The sequence below is a fragment of the Protopterus annectens genome, chromosome 5.part1 (assembly GCF_019279795.1).
Source record: "Protopterus annectens isolate FY-2018-M chromosome 5.part1, PAN1.0, whole genome shotgun sequence".
In the NCBI taxonomy this organism is placed as follows: Eukaryota; Metazoa; Chordata; order Ceratodontiformes; family Protopteridae; genus Protopterus; species Protopterus annectens.
This window is the reverse complement of record NC_056736.1, coordinates 668,350,887-668,365,243: the sequence shown is the minus strand read 5'-3', so window position 1 is coordinate 668,365,243 and position 14,357 is coordinate 668,350,887. Positions and strand designations below refer to the sequence as shown.

Genomic DNA, 14,357 nt, shown 5'->3' with positions numbered 1-14,357 from the left:
TGATGATCCAAAGGGAAGCTGAACATAAGATAATACCACTGTTTTTGGTGGGTCTTGATGCAGAGAAAGCATTCAACTGAGTAAACTGGGATTTTATGAGTAGGGCAATGGGAGCACTGGAATTCCCTGATACAATAATAGGGTTGATTAGGAGGATGTATGACAAATCAGAGGCAAATTTAAAGTGTAGGGGAGTCCTCTCTGATAAGTTCTGTTTGAGTAGAGGAACCAGCAGGGATGTCCTCTTTCCCCATTGTTATTTGCATTGTTTAGAACCATTGGCAAAGAAAAGACAGGACTCAGAATAAGGATTCTGTATTTGCAAGATGAAGTTACTGTATACCTGATAAAACTAGAAAAGGACATTTCCATGTTGGAGAACATTCTGAGACAGTTTCAAGTCTTTTTGGATAGAAAATTAACGAAGATAAAACACAAGCAATTGCTGTAAACTATGCACCCACACATGAATTGGTTCAGCAATACCTATCATGGGGACATGATAAAATGAAGTACTTAGGAGTACGGACTGAAAGGATTCTGTGATGGCAGATAAGGATATGTGGGAAGAGACTAAACAAAAGATAATTCAAAAACTGAGAAATTGGAAGTTCTGTTTTATGGATATGGATAATAAGATGCAAACAATAACATGTTTTTAATCTCTTTAGTTTTATACACAGGTCAGGCATGTTTTTATCAACTAGTGGAGAAGTTCTGGATAGCAATTAATAAAGTGTTAAGGATTTTATCTGAGAGGGGAAGAGTCAAGTGGGATAAGGTGTTCCTTCCAATAGAACAGGGTGGTTTGGGATTACCTGATTTGAAGGAGTGTTTCAGAGCGATACAGTTAGGACTGCTATATGTAGCACAAGCATTTTTCCTCAAATTGCAAATGTTGGAGGTGTAATGGTAAAGAAAGAGGTCATTGGGAACATATTTTTTTGGTATTGTAATGAGTTAGTAGAATTTAAAACTTCCCCGCAGACTACTCTATCAGAAGTACTTGGTTAACAAACTGGTGTAACTAACTAATGTTTTTCTGAGCTATGATAAAGAATCAAAATTGCTAAGCTATAGTAAAACCTTGCTGAGTTTAATTCTGGTGGCTGCCCAAAAAAGGAATTACTAAAAAATGGAAATCAAAGTCTAAACCAAATGTACTAGAAGTAGTGACTATAATAACAGAAGTAAAACAACAGGAAGTGGGATCTTTAGAAAAGAATAGGAGCAAATTACATAGAAAAATGGGAATTGTGGGAAAAGGCAGGTATTGAATGAGCTACGTAATGTTTGAGTGATAGTAAGTGGATAGATCATAAGTGATGGGTAGTGTTTGCAACTGAAAATACGTCAATGTGGTTTGTTTTCCTTTATGTATATGTATGTATGATTGCTTATGTTATAAGTCATAATTTAATAAAGATGTTTCTTGTTTTAAAACAAAAAAAGGTTTGTGGACTTCAGATGAGGCCTCTCGCAAATAAACATTCTCAAGACGTAGGTGGTCCTCTTAGCAATATGGACATTTCCGAATGAGCTCCCTCAAGGTACAGTTGCCATACAATTCGACAATATGGCAGTTGTGTTATACTTGAACAAGCAAGGAAGAACCTAGTCTTATCCCTTGTGCAGAGAAGCAGTCAGAGTGCATAAATGGGCTCTGACCTTGCAATACTTTTTGATTGCAGTTCACATACCCAGATCTACCAATGTGATTGTGGACAAGCTAAGAGGTGAATTCTCTTACACCATAAGTGGTCTCTCCATAGGTTCATAGGTAGGTACTAGGCTATTGGCCCAAGGGCCCAAGTAAGCCTAGCCAACAAGGTTCCCTGGCTTACGCCACCCAAGAAAGTTATTTTCCTGTGCTGTGTCCCATAGCAAAATAGCACACAGCATATTCAACTAGTGGTTGAGACCATACTGCAACCTATTTTGTTGTACCGTTCAACCCCAAATGTCCTCACTTGTTCATCATAGTTCCCCAAGAAAGCCAGACACCCATGGATGCATTGGGTCCCCTTTACACCTGTCCTCCCCTTCCTCTGATAATGAAGTTATTTCCAAAAGCCAAAGATTTCAAGGCTCAGTTCATTCTCATAGCACCCTTCTGGCCCCAGCAGACTTTTTCCCCTCTTCGTATAGTCTTAATTGAAGGGATAACCCATTCTCCTCCTGCATTCACCTGTCTGGACAATCTCACCCAGATGTTCAATCCCCTCATCTAACCGCTTTGTTTCTCCAGTTCCAATGATGGCTAGGAAGTCTTGGTTGCCTCCTGATGTTGTTTTGCTAATTATACCATTGCAGAACACCTCAGTCAGAAAAATTTATGTGGGTAAATGGAAGTAATTCTCAGAATGGGCTTCAACAGGCATATTTTGCCTGTTTCAGCACCCTTGGAAGAGTTGTTAGCTTTTGTAACAGAGATGTATGACGGGCTAGTTACTTCTCAACTGTCAGCAATTTCATGCTTTCATGAGAACTTCCCAAATCATTCATTGACTATTAGCCATTATTGTAAGGCTTTTATTAAAGGGTTGTTTCATTCTAGTCCTCCTTTAACCAGACCAACTCCAGCTTGGGACCTTAATTTTGTGCTTCAGTGTCTAACCATATCTCAGTTTGAACTGAATGGTTCAACTACCCTTAAGTTCTTGTTGTGCAAAACTGCATTTTTTGGTAGCTATTACATCTGTTATAATGGTTTCTGAACTTCAGGCCCTTTCTTCTCAATACCCCTATATCATTTTTCACCCAGACCATGTATCTCTTAGGACTAAATCTTCCTTCATGCCCAAAGTAACTACTCAGGCTAACTTGAACTGATATCAGTGTTTCAGTACTTTTTCCTAAGTTATGTTACAAGAGAGAATTCCTGTTGAATTGCCTGGATGTTCACTGTGGTTTTATTTGGACCACACAAAAGTTTGTGGAAAATATGAGCAACTCTTTGTTAGCTTTTCGGTACCTAAGCATAATCAAAAGATTGCCAAGGCAAAATGGATTTCAAACTATATTTTTTCTTTTTTGCTAAACCTCAGTGGGCAGAAAGCTTTCTGTTTCACCAAAGATCTTACTCTGTTAGGGATCGAGCTATGTCCATTGCTCTTCTTTGTAACCTTCCACTTGGTGAAATTACTTCAATGGCTACTTGACTTTCTTTACATAACTTTGCTAAACATTACAATCTCAATTTATTTCTAGAACAAGACCATCTTTTGGAACAGCCATTCTAAGAGGCTTACTGGGGTAGGCTAGCATGGTTAGCTAGGAGCTCTGTCCTGCAGTTCCAGTGTTCAGACAGGACCTGAGAAATGTGTTCTTATCAAAGTGCTAGATTTCTCTCGTCTCTGTCCAGACCATGGAACAACCTTCCATCCTTCTTCCACCAACTTGTCATATATGAGGATTCTGTCAGGGACCATAGCCTAATTTCCTTTCTTGATTGCCTCTTTGTATATAACTCTTTTGCTTAATGTTGGCATTCTTGAACTGTAGAAGAAAGCAGGAGCTGGTGTTTGTGGGTAAGAGAGATGCTTAATTTGTGAAGTTTTTCTTACTGTTGCTACAGGATGTCAAAGGTACTGGTCATACAATGCCAGTGTCCAGGTAGAGACCAAAGAAATCAAGCATTCTGGTAAGAAATTGCTTCCTGTCAGACTCCAAATACATCACTTCCTTCCCCTACTATTATACCCTGTCTATAACCCCTACACCCTCCATCAAAAATGAAACACCTTATCATTACCACCTCACTCCTACTTCTTCTCTCTGCTCTAACCTCTTATCACTCATACCTTTTTTATTCTCTTTTATGCTCTCCTACCTCCTATACCTTTGACACTCATTCTACACCTTCCTACTTTCATATCTCCTCAGCCCTTTTCAACCTCTCCACCTCTTCTCTGCACAAACTGCATATATTGCAAATCAGCCCTCCTACCTACAAATGTAAACCCAAGTTACACAAACTACATCTGTGTACTACAGTACTCCCTCTTCTCACTAATAGCTTACTCATATCTGGGGATGTCCACCCCAACCCTGGCCCCTCCCCTCTCCCCTCAATCAAACACGCTCCTTATCTTCTACCTCCCTTCCTTCCCAAGACACCTCTTATCATAACCAGCCTCTTACACTAAACTCATCCATATCCAAGGACCTGGCAATATACTCTCTAAATATTCAAAGCCTAACCAACAAAGTCACCAATTTCCAAGCCTAGATAAAGCATACAAACCCTCACATCCTTTCCTTATCTGAAACCTGGCTTAAGCCACATATCACTAACAATGAAATTCTCCCACCAGGCTATAATATCTATCTCTCTGATAGATTCACAAAAAAGGGGGTGGTGTAGCCATCCTCCACTCCAATAGCCTCAGTCTCTCACCTTTACCCACACCCATCCCTGACTTTCACCCAGCTGAACTCATCATCTTTAATTGCCACCTTAACCCTCACAAAAAATTAGCTGTTGCCACCATCTGTATCCCTCCTGGAAACAATTCATCCACTTTAGAGAGTATCTTATCCTGGTTTTCCCACAATATTCCCTATGAAACCCTCATCTTAGGCGATGTTATCTTAGAGTATCTAAACTTAAAACTGACTCTCCACAACTCAACATCAACTTGCATGGTTTCCATCAACTGATATCTTTGCCCACCTGCCTCCATAAAAAACTCATCTTCCGGCTTCATAATTGACTGGATACTCATCAACTTCCCTCACCACTACCACAACCCCACTACCAAACCAGACCAACTTAGCGACCACCTCCCCACCTTGGTCCTTAGATACACCATCCAACACCCCCCCCCCAAATCCCACCTTTATAGAGATTGCCGAAAACTCTCTAATTTTAATATAGTCCAATTCAGCTCTATTCTATTCACTATTGACTGGTCCATCCTTAAACAAATCCCTCTCCATGACACAGTTACTAGGTTCATTAGCATCTTCCTGAATACCCTGAACTCCCTTGCTCCCTCTAGGAAGGTTAGAATAAAACCCAGTTATGCCCCCTGGCTCTCAAAAGAAACTTAGTCCTGTATGTTAAAAAGAGATAGAGCTTGGAAAGCCTGGATTAAAACAAAGGAATTACCTCTGCTGCATAATTATAGACACCTCAGAAATCTTACAAAAAACAAACCAATAATGACAAAAAGTCATTTTATAACTCTGCCCAATTCAATAACAAATCCACCTCTCACAAGTTCTGGTATACTATTAACAAAATTCTCTCTCCAGGCTGCCCCTCAACTCCCTGCCCCTACCCAAATTCATCTCCTCTGGAAACTACTACTCTTCTCAATAAACACTTTATTGAAACCATTCAAACACTCACACCTTCCAACTGTAACACAACTTCTCTGCTGACCCTCCCAATCCTTCTAACAAACAACTATTCTCTTTACATCCAGTTCCTACTTCCTACATCAGATCTTTTCTTCACAAACTCAAACCCTGCTCTCGCTCCACTGACAACCTACCTCCTACCTTCCTCAAACTTGCTGCTGACTCCATTGCCTATCCAGTGTCTATACTAATCAATATATCTATTCAGGAATCCACCATCCCTACCCAATTGAAATCTTGTTTTCACTACTCCCCTGCATAAAGGTGGAAACGCTACAGACTCATCTACCTTCCGACCTATAGCTATTCTAGCTCCCCTCTCTAAGATTCTCGAAAAATGCATCCACTCACAACTACTCAACTACCTCCTCCAGCATAACCTCCTTACTCCCACTCAGCGTGGTTTCCGTCCCAACCACAGCACAGCTACTGCCCTCTTATCCTTTACACATACCATTGCTGAGGCCCTAGACAATAACAAACTCATATCATGTCTCTTCCTTGACCTTTCCATAGCCTTTAATACAGACTCCCATCCCCTACTGCTATCCAAACTTGCAGAGCTCAATCTATCTTCTTCCTCCCTTCCCTGGTTCTCCAGTTGCTTATCCTGCAGGCAGCAATCTGTTAAATGGCTCTCTTCCACTTCTCCATTCATACCTGTCCCAACCGGGGTACCACAAGGTTCCATCCTGTGTCCCCTCCTATTTAATGTCTTTACCAATGATCTCTATACTTCTTGTAAACAATCCTCCCTCATCCAATATGCAGACGACTCAACTCTCATCTCCATCTCAGACAATATCTCCAATTGCCACACTCTTACTCAACAGGCCTTCCTATCCACTGAACAATGGTTGTCCAGGAATCTACTCATTCTCAACCCTAAAAAGACCAAACTCTTTTATTTTTTCCCCAATCTCTCTCTCACCTCAAATCCACCTTTACTGTTACTTCACTGTTATCCAACCTGAAGCTCACACTAAACTCCTTGGGGCCATCAACTCAAATGCAACTTACACATTCCCAAAGCATATAAAAGACTCACCAGAAACTCAGTTTACTGTATTGCAACAAAAAATTTCTAACTACAAATGTCAGACTCTCCCTTGCACAAGCTCTTCTCCTGCCCTCCCTTCTATATGCTGCCCCAGTACTCACCAACATCCAACTACTTTAAACAAACTCCAACAAACTTACCACAAGATAGCTAGATTTATCACAAACTCTCCGTACAATACATATCACTGCCTTGCCATAAATACTTTCCACTGGTTAGAATTCCCCCATCTTCTACTTCTGTCACAACTTGAAATGTTACACTTCATTCTTTACAAACCTTCACCCTGTCCTGGTCTCTCTTCCTTCATCTTTATCTACACTCCTCCGCGGACTCTCCATACCTCTAATCAGCAAGTACTATAAATCTACCAACCCAAAAAATAGCCGGCAAACTCCTATATAAACACTCTGTCACCCAATCCTATAACAAACTCCCAAGAGACATTTGTTCTATCATTCACCCATCCCACTTTAAAGAAAAACTCAAACTTAATCTGCCCAACTCCAAAATATGTCCTTGTCATGTCCCTACTTAAGCTTCCCACAACCCTACTGTATACCTTTTCAGTACCTCCACATACAGCTGAGTTCTCCACTATTGTGGATACTTATTAACCTCTACAATCAATACTGTTGGACTTAACTCTTTTTGTAAATATGTAAATATATTTTTTAGTCTGTAAAAATATTGATATGTATATATCATGTGTTTGCATTTCTGCTTCGTCTCTCTAATGTTCTTGTATAACTGATTTTGACCATATTTTTGACATAAATGTTTGATTCTCTGTAAACTGTTTGTGTTTTTTTTGGAGCTTTTCTCCTTGGGTCTCCACTGAAAATGGGCCACAAGCCCAGCTGGACCAACCTGGTTAACAAATGTCAATAAATAAAAATATAAATAAATAAAGAACATAGCTTACATTTTTCCTTCTGTCTCAGTTTTCAGCTTTTACTGATATCCCCCTTGTGCTGCCATGGGCACTGTTTTGTCTGTAGTTAGTTTCATCCAATGTGCCTCCAGTTTTGCATTCCAGTCACTGTCATTTGCTGAAGTTCCAGTTTAGAGTCTGCTTGTAGTGCCACATTGTCTGCAAACAGCAGCCTTGTTGAACTGTCCCATTTGGCCAGTTTGCTTATGTAGTCCCTCAGCAGTATGAGCAGGATTGAGCTTAGAACTGAACTGCGATGCACACCCACTTCCAAAGAGAACTCCTTTGTAAGTCTAAACATTCCTCATGCTTGTGTCATTTGGTCCTTAATTCTGTCAGTGTTTTTAGAACTTTAAAACCATTGCAGGACTGCCCAAATCAGCTTTTTTGGGACTGTATCATATGCTTCCTCCATGCCTAGGAATGCCCTGTTGAACTCTTTCCTCATCTCTAGCTTCTTTTCCACTATCTGTCTTGCTGAAGTCATCAGCTCAGTTGAACTGCATTCAGATCCAAGTCCAAATTGCTTATTTCCCATTTCACTTGCTGCTGATGTGCGTATCTGTTCATCAGTCACCCTCTCCAGCACTTTCATGCAGTGTGACAGGAACATAATATCTTTACGCTACCACAGTTGTGGATATTTTAAACTAGCACTAGAATATTTATTCTCCAGTTTTCTGGGATATGTGTATCTCGTCATACCATGAAGAGTACCCTTAGGAGCAATTCCCCTCCAAATGTACCCAACGTCTTGCTCATATTTGCTGTGCCTTAATCTGAGCCTCCCACTTTCCCTGACTTCGTTTTCATTAGTGAACTTCATACCTCAAGGGTTGGTTAACCTTCTTTCCTTTTTCATCATAGGTTGTTAGGCTACGTGTATTGTAGTACAGCTTCTGTGGCCTGTTCTTCCTTCAGAAGTTTCTTACTCCTTCCTTTTGTCCTAGATGCTATCTGAACTGATGAGCAGATTGTTAGTGGTGTTCCTAATGAATGGCATCTGCCAGCTTTCTTTTTCTTTGTGTTGATGCCTTGCATTTGTTGAGTCACTTTCCAGAAGCTGGTAGAGGTTTACTGTCACCGTGTTCTTTGCTATTGTGACTGTTCTCTTAGCCTCTTTTTTGCCAGCTAATATCGTATTCCTTCTTAGCCTAGCCATATTGTGTGTCACCCAATTCTTCCCATACTTCTTTCTTTTGACAGCTTCTTGGACTTCTGCATTCCACCATCAACTTTCCTTGCATTCCTCATGTCTACATGTGGCTCAGTTGCAGAGCTGTTTTTTCATCTTCACACTTGCTGTTTTGAGATGCTGCTATTTTTATTCTGTTCCATTTCCTCTTCATCCTGAGGTGCTAGAGCCATGAATATTTCCTTGAACCCTTGTGCTTTTGTTCAGTCAACATTTAGGTCTTCCACCTAGTTTATGTTGATCTTAGAATCTTTTCTGATGATTACTTACAGCTGTTTGCATACATGATTTTAGAATTGTGCTGTTCACAACTTTGAGACTCACATGTGTGTAAATCCCCAGTGAAGGCACTCACACAGTACTAATGACTTATAGCCTTGTAGGCCTTGTTATTTACTCAGAGCTTTGTCCGGTATGCTGCTGCTATCAGTGTTCTTTGTGTTCCTTTGTTCATTATATGTATGCTGATAGCTAAATATAAATTATGTTTCATCAGGGTGTTAACATTTGCAGAATAAGACTGCAGAGTAACTTTATTTGCTACCAGGTACATATGAACATACCGCGAGGTGGAAGGTACATATGCGCATACCGTGAGGTAGAAGGTACATATGAACATACTGCGAGGAGGAAGGTGCATATGAACATACTGTGAGGAGGTGGAAGGTACATATGAACATACTGAGAGGTGGAAGGTACATATGAACATATTGCGAGGTAGAAGACTACCTAACAAGACATGTACACATTCAGCTTGATGGCTTGTCAGGAAAAGCAGATCCTAGTAGATTTCCTTCTAAAGTAGGCTGAAATGGAGTTTTCCCTTTTGTTTATTGTGGTCACACTATGAAAAATATAGTAAACTTTTTCTTACATCACATCAGCTTTATCAAGACCTGTTCTTCTAGAAAATTCCAGATTTTGATGTAATGCCGCAGTGGTACAGTGGTAGCATTGTTACCTCACAGCAAGAGGTTCTCCCGTTTGATTCTCGGCATGGCTTGGGAGTGCCTTCTGTGTGGAGTCTGCATGTCCTCCCCATGGTTGGGTAGCATTCGAAAGACATGCGTGCGTAAATGGGCGTGCCTTCATTGAAGGTTGGGCATCGAGCTGGCACCTCGGCGTTTCGTAAAAATTTACTGCCAATCATTGGTGGACTGGAGTTCCACTGTGGCGACCCCTTACTGGGAAAAAGCCGAAAGACAAACAACAACAACAACAACATTCTCATGTTAAGGTAGTCACAGTCAGGTATTCTATTCCACATCAGAGTTTGGCTACGCTAATGTTCAGCCAGGCTGTAGGTACCGGCTGTTATTAGATCCACTGTGTATAGATAATAGCTCTTTGCAGTACCAGACACTTCTCAGAGTTAAGAATAAAGGGTTTCAGACTATGTGTTATGTGCATAATAGTTCTTGGCTATATCAAACATATTGACTAAATTGTAAAAAACAGCTAATAGCATCTTGGTGGAGTTCCCTAACTGTTATTTACACTTAAAAAAGTCTTTAAGCTAAGCAAAGAGTTGTTATATAGCTACGTAATAACTTTCAGTTAAACTGTAACAAAGAACTTGTGTTAGCTTCTTGCTACAATTCCTAACAGAAAAACACCAACATATTGCCATATAAGCAGCTGTGACCGTAGCAAAAGCTGCTTAAATGATTATGGATTCTGCTGACTGGAACTGATTAGCACATCTTCTGCAATGCTTGTTATGCCCCCTTATAGCTTGCACCCAGTGCAGCCTCCTCCTTTGCCCCATCACTGCTATCTATTGCTTTGACTAAAACATGTACAAAAAATATACATTTAAATATGAGCAAGTAGGAAGGAAAGCCTTTAAAAAAAGCTTTTGTGGTAGAATATAATACCTTATTGTTTCTAGTTCTACCTATGCAACAGCTCAATGGACTAATCTGAAAGATATTTCCTTGACAAGATTTTCTTGCTACATAGCCAAATATATAAATGCATATAGTTCAAAGTCAGGGGAAAGAAATCACTGTCTGGAAAGCATCATGAAGAAGTTTACATAAAGTTATCATCAACCTATTGTAATTGGACTTTGATGTTTATGTTATTTGCAATGTTGTACTTGAATAACTTGTTGCTTTCTGTTTTCAATACCATACAAATTGCTCAGTTTGATTCTTTAGGTAGACCAGTTGATTTTTTTCTCTCACATAGTGAAAAAAATAATTTAAGGAAATTTGATTAAAAAAAATCAGCAGGTCTGCTGGTGTGAGGTTCTGCATCAGCTGATGATTGCCTTTTAATGAATGCGACAACTTTCAAAACTATCTACTAGTATCTCGGAGTTAATATCAACTTCTCCCAAGTGGCCATTGTTTCTGTAGCATTTCTGTTTATATCAGCAGTTTCTGTTCCACAAATTCTGGCAGTAGTGCAGAAGATTACATTTCTAAGCTGATAATAAGCTGCTTAAAGGGTTTGATTCTAGGGTTGCCACCTGTCCCTCTTTATGCAGGGCAGTCCTATTTAAGCAGTCGTTTCCTGAAAAACAAAATATGCAAAATGGGAAATGTGATGAGGTTTTAGAACAAAAAAGTTGCACGTTCCTTTAATGGCTTCATAAAATAATTATTTGTATCTTAAGTAGATGTTATGTGAAGCAGCTAAACAATTCATATGCAACAAGAATAAGCTTTTATTGCAAATAAGTGAAATCCAGTCCTTTGCACTGACTGTAGGTACAGTTTATCCTGCAAAATCTCATATTTCCACAAAAAAGTGTGCATTTGAAAATGTGGCAGCCCCATTTGATTCCTTTTATCTTCATTTGCTTACTGAGTGACTCAAGTCACTTAACTAGGTAGTGCTTCCAGGTTGTCCCTGGAAAAGGTTGCTTGTGTCTAGTGGACTTACCCAATAAACAAATTAATGAAGTTAAAAAAGACCTTTAAGAAGCCTCCTTTTTTCTTCCTTCAGTCTCACTGACGGGAGTTGTTCAGCAAGTTGGAGAAGTGTTTGATTGTTTAATTGGATCCACTATGAAATGGCAAATTGCAACTACCTAGAGCACTAAGTGGTTGGTTGTAAGTAATCATCTCTGCACCCCAGTCCTGAAAGAACACCTGCACAATTGTTTTATAGGCGACAACCCCCTTGTACCCTTATTCCATGGTCACCTGACTTTGGGGACAGAATGACAAACGTCTTATGCAAGATGAAGATAGTAACCACGCTATAAGCAGTCTCATTGCCCACTTATAGAGTGAGAAGTAAAGCTGGGGAAAGTTACCTACTTAAAGCTGTTGTATGTAGCTTTGTCTCTAATGCTTCCTGCGATCACTTACCTTATATTCTTCCTATTATAAAGCCACAAAACTAATCTGCGTAATGTTGCTTCACTTATATGATATACAACTATAAATGTGAGTTATATTGTCAGTAATGTGAACTTGTTAATAGAGTGATAATTCAATAAAGGTATTTAAAAAAAGAGGTAGAAGAAAGCTGGAGCTTTCATGGAAATTTTGAGGATGTTTAGATTTCATTGCAGTGAGCATGTGACCTGCTAATATATGAATGATTGTGTCATAATGAAACCTTCCCTAGGGTCCGAATTAAACTTACTAAGACTCGAATAGTGACAGTTTAATTTTAGGCATATTTTGGATACAGCTTTCATGATGGATCACCTTCTCTACTCTCTTTCCCAGGGGCAAAGGCCAATACCGTGATCTTTGCAAAAGAGTGAAGTCCAGTCCTTTGCACTGGCTATGGGTATGGTTTGTCATGTGTGCATCTATGAAAGTCTGGTCATTGAGGTTATATTTGATCCAGACTGTTTTAGAATAATTAGGAGATCACGGTGTGTATCTCAGCCATCCTTTTATAGCATGCAGACATTTCTTTAATATCTCACATTTAACAATAGTGTTGCATACCTGACAGTGTTTATGGCACATTCTTCTGTAATCTGCTTAATAAATAAGGACTTGTGGTTGTTCCAAACTTTGTGAAGCTATGTGCCTGTAGTTTATGATAGCACAAAATGTCATTTTTGTTGAAACCCAGCATGCTTAAGGACCCAGCAACTCTTTGCCACACACAGAGTCTGTTAGATGTATGTGACCAATCTTATTAGGCCAAGTTGTATTGTATACTTTACAGGTTTGGGTCACACATAGATTGAACTTGTTTTCCACTGTTGAAATTCAAAAATTCCAAATGTTTTTTGACCCATTCTTGCAGTCTGATAACTTGAGTATGTGTAGCAACGTAAGGTCCAGAAGGCAAGGAGGGGAAGAAAAAAGGGGGGGCCTTAGTTATACCTCCCTAAATGTGCAGTAGATAGAACTAGAACAATGCACTTACAGCTGTATCACAAGGGGAATGCTTGGGCTTTTGGGTCACAAGGGGTAACTATCAACTAGAGGTAGAAAGGCGAGTAAAAAACAGTTACAGGTGTTTGCTTGCCAGTTCACTCAGCCCTAAGCATGAACCCTTTTGCCTTGTCAGTGTTTTAGAAAGTAAGGTTCATTTGTGTGTGCCAAGACTGTCCATTAGATGTCATTGAAAGTACAGTAGAAATTAATCAGAATGTTTGTTGGGCATCATTCCGGGTCATATTTGATTCCTATTGCTTTAGGAGGTATCTCTGCCTTTCCTAGTTGTTTTTTGTTAAAGTATTTGTCATACTTAAATAATGCATCACAGCATCCAGTGAGTTATTTATTTATTTATTTGCCATTTGTTAACCGGCTTAGTCTGGCTGGGCAGGTGTCCTTTTTCAGCAGGGACCCAAGGAGAAAAGCTCCAGAAAACAATGTTTACAGTAAGTTATAAAAGTGATTAACAGGTGTATACAAGAGAGAGAATACAGATATAAACAGAGACATTAACAAAAATCATGATACAAAAATCAATAAAAAATAATACACATTGTGCTAAAACATTTGTACAGGCTGCCCTTAGTAACCTTAAAATAACACTATGTGCAGATCTAGTTATATGGTAAGAGAAAGAGGGAAAGGCGAAAAGGGAGAACTAGAAGATAGGCAGGACCTACTTTTAGCACAGAGTCAAGTCCTGGAAAAATAGTGGGGTGGCAGGGTAAGAGCAGGAGAGACAGATGTGACAGTTGTAGGATGCTCTAAAAAGTCTTAAGAAACTTGTAGCATAGGTTACTGAGAAAGGAGGTAGAAAGCTAAATAGCAAGGTACTCTAAGATAGAGGGAAATAGAGGTAGTGGTTAGATGGGAGAAGAGGGCTGGATAGGAATAAAGAATGTTAAGTAGGGTCTTTACAGGGGCAGTACCAAGAGTTGTGTAGGTAGTCCTTTAGGGTAAGTTTGAAGTTGCTTGAATTTTGGAGAGATCTGATTAGGAGAGGAAGCTTGTTCTAAGATTTAGAGACTACATGACTATAAAGACTTTTACCTATGGTTTTATTAGGTTTGGAAACTTGGAGTAGGTGTTGGTTAGAGCTGTGGAGTTCACGGTTAGGGACATAGGGAGAGACAAGAGTTGATGAGGGACAAGCTAAGGGTTGAAGTAAGATGGAGTGTGTCATGTGAAGTTGATGCAAAAGGAGTTGGTTATGGAGCCCTAGCCAGTTTAGTTTTTTTTAGTGCGAAGCAGTGGTGTGTGCGATAGGGGAGATTTGTGGCAAACTTGGCAATTTTATGATAAGTAAGTTCAAGTTTAAGTTAAGTTAATTTCAAGTTGAGCTTAGTGTGAAGATGTGTCTTGTCTTAGTCCATTCTTATTTATTCGGGACATTTGTAAGAAAAAAGCTTTGTAAACTTTTTTTTTGAAACTGTAGCCCAA

The 14,357-nt window shown here is 39.6% G+C and overlaps 1 protein-coding gene across 6 annotated transcripts in view; it reads left to right on the top strand.

Moving 5' to 3' along the window:
• The window catches only part of WASF3 (WASP family member 3), a 1,314,000-nt gene that overhangs the window by 571,203 nt on the left and 728,440 nt on the right, over positions 1-14,357 (top strand). The window lies entirely within an intron of this gene.